This window comes from Artemia sp. Qi Xiang Cuo, unplaced genomic scaffold (assembly GCF_049724085.1).
Source record: "Artemia sp. Qi Xiang Cuo unplaced genomic scaffold, ASM4972408v1 HiC_scaffold_3418, whole genome shotgun sequence".
Taxonomy (NCBI): Eukaryota; Metazoa; Arthropoda; class Branchiopoda; order Anostraca; family Artemiidae; genus Artemia; species Artemia sp. Qi Xiang Cuo.
Window position 1 is genome coordinate 46,406 of NW_028300805.1, and position 5,414 is coordinate 51,819.

Here is a 5,414-nt window from a genome sequence, read left to right on the forward strand (position 1 = left end):
CTTGCGTGTCAAACTTTACTTTCCCTACCTGGGACATAGCTTAGTCTATAGCACAATGTGGGCTAAATAGACGGGTTTTTTTTGGGGGGGGGGAAAAAAATTTAAGAAAAAATATTGTATTTTATTTAATCAATCATACGCTAAACCATTTATTATTAAAAATTAAAAACATCTTATCTAAAAACAGCAAAAGAAAAAAAATTCTGCAAACTTACAATTCAACTGTAGAAACAATCTTCTGCTACCAATTTCAAAATCCAACTGTAGTGAATGTAGTGAAATAGTGAATGCGTTCTATAATTCTATTCAACTTGAAAATAAAATTCTTGACTACGAATGATGTAAGGAATTGCAATTGGGAAACTGGATTCGAAATTATTTAAACTCTAAGGCGATACTTTTTTGTCAACATATGAATAACTGTGTATATTGCAATATTTGGAATGCAATTGCATTTTGCATCTGTCTGGTTTTTATGCAAAGTAACAAAAGAGACGAAAATTAACGAACCAGAGAGTAGTGAAGAATTATGGTATGCAAAGTAATATTTGGCAGGGAAAGTCACTGGTGATAAATTGCTAGGGGTGGCACCGTGATTGCGTGATTTTCGGGGATTCGGGGAACCAGATTTTTTTCGGGGTGACGCATAGATTTTCGGGAAAGTACCCAAAAATTTGGGGATAGTGCAAGCCCTGCTTGATTTCTAATCAGGAAAATCGAAATACTAAACCACACGAGAAGGAAAAGCTCCGACTTTGCGGTTGACACAATCCAGAATTGCCGCAAAATTAATTTAAAGTCGACCGACCGCCGCCGCCTTAGCCGGCGGCGTTGCGACACTTCGGTGTTTATCGACCGGGCCTCTCGTCGGCGGCGTTCGGTCGATCCACCGGCACGGTGCCGGGGTCTATATGAAACCATCGAAGCTTGAAGATCATCTAAGAAGGTGATAAAAATTTGGAATATTTTCAAAAATTGAACGAAAAATATGAAAGGAGACTTATGTGCACAGTATATTCGCTTCAACGTCTGAAAGAAACGATGATTGATGGCTTACGAGCATCTTACAATATCTCATTACTTATAGCGAAATCTGGAAAACCACACTCCATTAGAGAACAGTTAATTTTACCCGCTGTTAAAGAGGTTTTAAAAACTGTTCTGCGCAAATCTCCATTCGACATACTCAAAAGAATTTATTTGAGTAACAATACAGTACAAAGACGTATTGATGAAATGAGCTCTGATATTGAAAGTTTCGTATGAAATTATCTGCAAACAACTCATTTTTCTATTCAACTGGACGATTCAACCTTACCCGGTAATGAAGTGTTATTATTGGCATATGTTCGATTTGTTATGGACCAAGAAATTTATGAAGAGTTACTATTCGCCAAAACTTTAAAGACGGATACGAAAGGTGAATCAATATTAATTGTCCTGAGTGATATTTTTTTTTAAGGAAAAATCGATTCCATTCACAAACGTTATTTCGGTGGCAACAGATGGAGCTCTTGCCATGGTCAGGCGATATCGTTGGTTAATAAGCCATCTTAAAAAAAAATTATACCAGAGGTAACTGCAATTCACTGTGTCACCCACCGGCAACATCTAGTAGCGAAAAATTGAGTGAGAAATTGCACCAATCACTTCAATTTGTGATCAATGCAGTTAACAAAATAAGAAGCAAGCCATTGAATATGCATTTATTTGCACAGTTGTATGATGAAAATGAGGAAGAATTTCAACGATTGCTCTTACATACTGAAGTATGCTGGTTATCGAAGGGTGCATGTTTAACAAGATTTTACTCAATTTTTGAATCAGTATTAGAGTTTCTGGAAAGTCAAGATCTAGATTTAAGAGAAAAGCGGATGAATTCGAAAGCAAACATCGCGTATTTGACAGATTTGTTCAAAAAATTTAATGACATTAACTTGCAATTACAAGGGGACAGTCGACAGTCTCAATTTAATAAAAGCAAAGGGTGTAATTTCAGCTTGTCTTGGAAAATTGGAATGTATGTAGCAAAATATTAGTCAGCGCCAATTTTTAAACTTGTCACAGGTGGAATGCTTTGAGAAGGATATTCAGACCTACGTTCAAAATTTATTTGCCCTGCATGATGACTTCAAAATCAGATTTGAAAATATTCTGACGATGGAAATACCACCATGGATCATAAATCCATTTGGTAAAACGGAATTGGGCAATGTTATACTACAAGAGTATTTTTTTCAGCAAAGTGCAAATTTTATTCCGGCCTTGGGAAGGCATAGGGGTTTTGAGCCCAACTTATGTTAATTTCTGCTCGTTTTGAGTTTGACTCGGTTATTTATTGTAATTTCTGTTCGTTTTCGGTTTCATTTATTTATAGATGCTGATTTGTGGTAGTTTCACTCTTGGTAGATTATTTTATTTTTGCTAATTTTTTTTTTATTTTAATTCTTTACTTTTCTTTGAAAAACTTATTTTGTTTAAAAGTTTTTGTTTAATTATTACCTGAAAATGATACTATTTCAAGAAGATTATTTTAACGACTGGATCGACCTTTAAGCAACGCAGCAAGTTTTCAAGCAAGCAATCAAGCCCATTCAAGTCAAGCTATTTTATCCCCGAATAAACCAAATTTCATTGCTGATGTCAATTCTGAGATAGATAAAGAGATTTCTGAGATAAATCAATAAGTACAATGATTCTGAGGGATTCTATTTTGAAATGCCTAGTTTTTATTTAGATTATCGATATTCAAAAGAGGCAATAGATGAATCAGGAACACTTAATCAAAGAAGTGGAGGAAAGATGAAAGGTTGAAAATCTAGTGAATTAGAAAAACAAGTTTCAGTTCGTAAAAATCTACAGAAGTGGGTTAAAAGCTATTAAAATTAAATTTGATGTTATACAACCTCAGCAAAGAACTGGGATTTACATCAATGCGAATGATCTGATCGAAAAACTGCATAGTTTGTTAGGTAGTAGACATGTTGTAAATACATCTGATGAAGTGAGATATGAAGCTATTGACCTGCTCGATTCATTGTTCAAAAATAAAATTGTTAAGGAAAATGGCTATAAAAATATTTATGACAACTATATCAGAATTTAAATTTTTTGAAATAAAACACTTTTCTAATAAATGGTTTTGACTATATTATTATTCGTAACGAAAGTGAAATTGAACAGTCTTATACAAGTGATCCAATCACGTTAGATCGAAACTCTGATTATAAAATAGCTTTAAGTCAATGTACTCTATGGCATTCGTGGTATAACATTAGTGATCAATTGAAAAACAATACATTTGAATACAGGAAAAAAACAAGGATGAATGGGTAAATGTTGTTATACACAATGTTTTGTATGATGAAGAGGCTTTAAATTATTTCTTAACTCGTTATTTCAATTCATCCCTAGGTAAATGCCCAATCAGTATATCATCCAATCTAGGATCATTGAAATTAGTTATTATTTTGAAAGAGAATTATAAACTTCGGTTTAGTAATGATTTATATTTATTTTAGGTTTGAAAATGGAGTTGGACTAAGTAGTAAATAAAATGAAGGTACTAAAGCTCCTAATATTAAAAAAAGTTGATAAAGTACATATTCACTGTTCATTAATGGATAGTTCAATGGCAAATGGAAATACAACCTCTGATGTGATCTGGAGTTTTGCTCCAAAAACTGAACCTGGAACGCTATAGAAAGGCAATACATTCCAATCAATCGAAACAAATATATCAACACGCTAGAAATGACAATAAATGATCAATTAGGTAGGTTAATTGATGTAAATGGAGAGAATATTTAATATGTTTCGGATTTGAAAAAGTTAAATGAAATTATTTAATAAAATTTATCTGTTATAAATGTTGATCAATAAGAAACAATTATTGTATACAAGACAGCAAGGTAGTAAGATTAGTAGTTTCTTCAAAAATAGTGTCAATTCTCATTTATTCAAGACGTCCATAAAAAAATATAAAATATGAAGCTCGTTCCATGTATATCATTATGATTAAACCTCGACTGGAACTATTTAAGAACAGAGTGATTGAACATCGAAAATATTGACTTAAATGAGACTTAAATGATGTGAGATCTCTAAAAGCTATAGTTCCAAACAACAAAAGATATTTCAACAAACATCTTGAAAAACAGAGGAAAGGCTTATTGGATGCAATGGTTTTAGGGAAGGGTCTGAAGCTACATCCCCGGTGATGCTCTTGTTGCACCCTTAGTGATAATCGAATGTCCATCTCTATTGTTTGAAAATATTTTAAAGTTTATTTAATAATTTCTTCGTACATAAATGGCAGTGAATCAAGTTGTTGCTCCTCATTGGGAAATATTTGAAAAGCATATTATTGATGATTCTACAACCAAATATGAATATACAGAAATTAAAGAAAACAATGTGAATGCAACTCAACAATTAAATTTTAATTTCATTTTAAAAGATGTTCAATCTTGGATTCTGCCAAGTGATAGTTAAATTTATTCAAAAGTGAAAATAACACGATTGGATGGAAAAAATATGTGAAATAATGATGAAGCTAGTTTAAAAAATAATGAATTTAATTTATTCAGTAATTCTGAATATATTATAAATGGAAAATGTTTCGAAAGTATTGATTATGTAGGTATAACGGCTACTATTAAAAATTTATTAGAATTTTCAGATGACTATAGTGAAAGCACAGCTACTAATATGCTTTGGTATGATAATAAAACCCATTCCGTTGATTTCTTTAAAGCAGAAAACGAGATTGAAAGAACTTTTATACCTGTTGCAGCAGGGGGTGAAACAATTACAACAACAAAAATAACGCTTTTAATAGTGGTTTATTTAAAAGATTGAATAAAACAAAAGGAGGTAACGTTTTTAGTATTTATTTATCATTTTACATATTATCTGTATTTTGTCAAGATATTAATACTGTTTTTTTCTAAGATATTAATCGTGTTTTTTTCTAATATGATTATAAAAACTGGAGCTCAAAATTTTAAAGTAGATGTAATGGATTTATCATGGATGTTACCAGTGTTAAATCCCAGTTTACCTGGATTAACGATCAAGGCGGAACAATTAAAAGCTGGATTAGGAAAAGGCAGCTCACTTGAATTGAGATGGGAAGCGAGTAATACCCGTAAAAGTGATAATAAAATGATAAAGAACCTATATTGAGGTAAGTCAGTGAACGCTATAATACAACTAAAATTGGTATTGTGTTACAGAAATCTAAGAAAGATAGAATTTATACGCATAACATTATGGTATTTGACCATGTGAACACTAATAAAATTGACAGTGAGAGTAAATGGATATAAATATCCACAAGAAGATTTTAAATGTGACTTAAGTTATGCTAAGGAAAATTATTTTAACACTTATAAACGATTTTTACAATTAGG

The 5,414-nt window shown here is 31.8% G+C and overlaps 1 pseudogene; it reads left to right on the forward strand.

Moving 5' to 3' along the window:
* Positions 1 to 1,041: 1,041 nt before the first annotated feature.
* On the forward strand, positions 1,042 to 4,860 carry LOC148938391 (protein ZBED8-like; annotated as a pseudogene).
* The last annotated feature ends 554 nt before the right edge of the window (positions 4,861 to 5,414 follow it).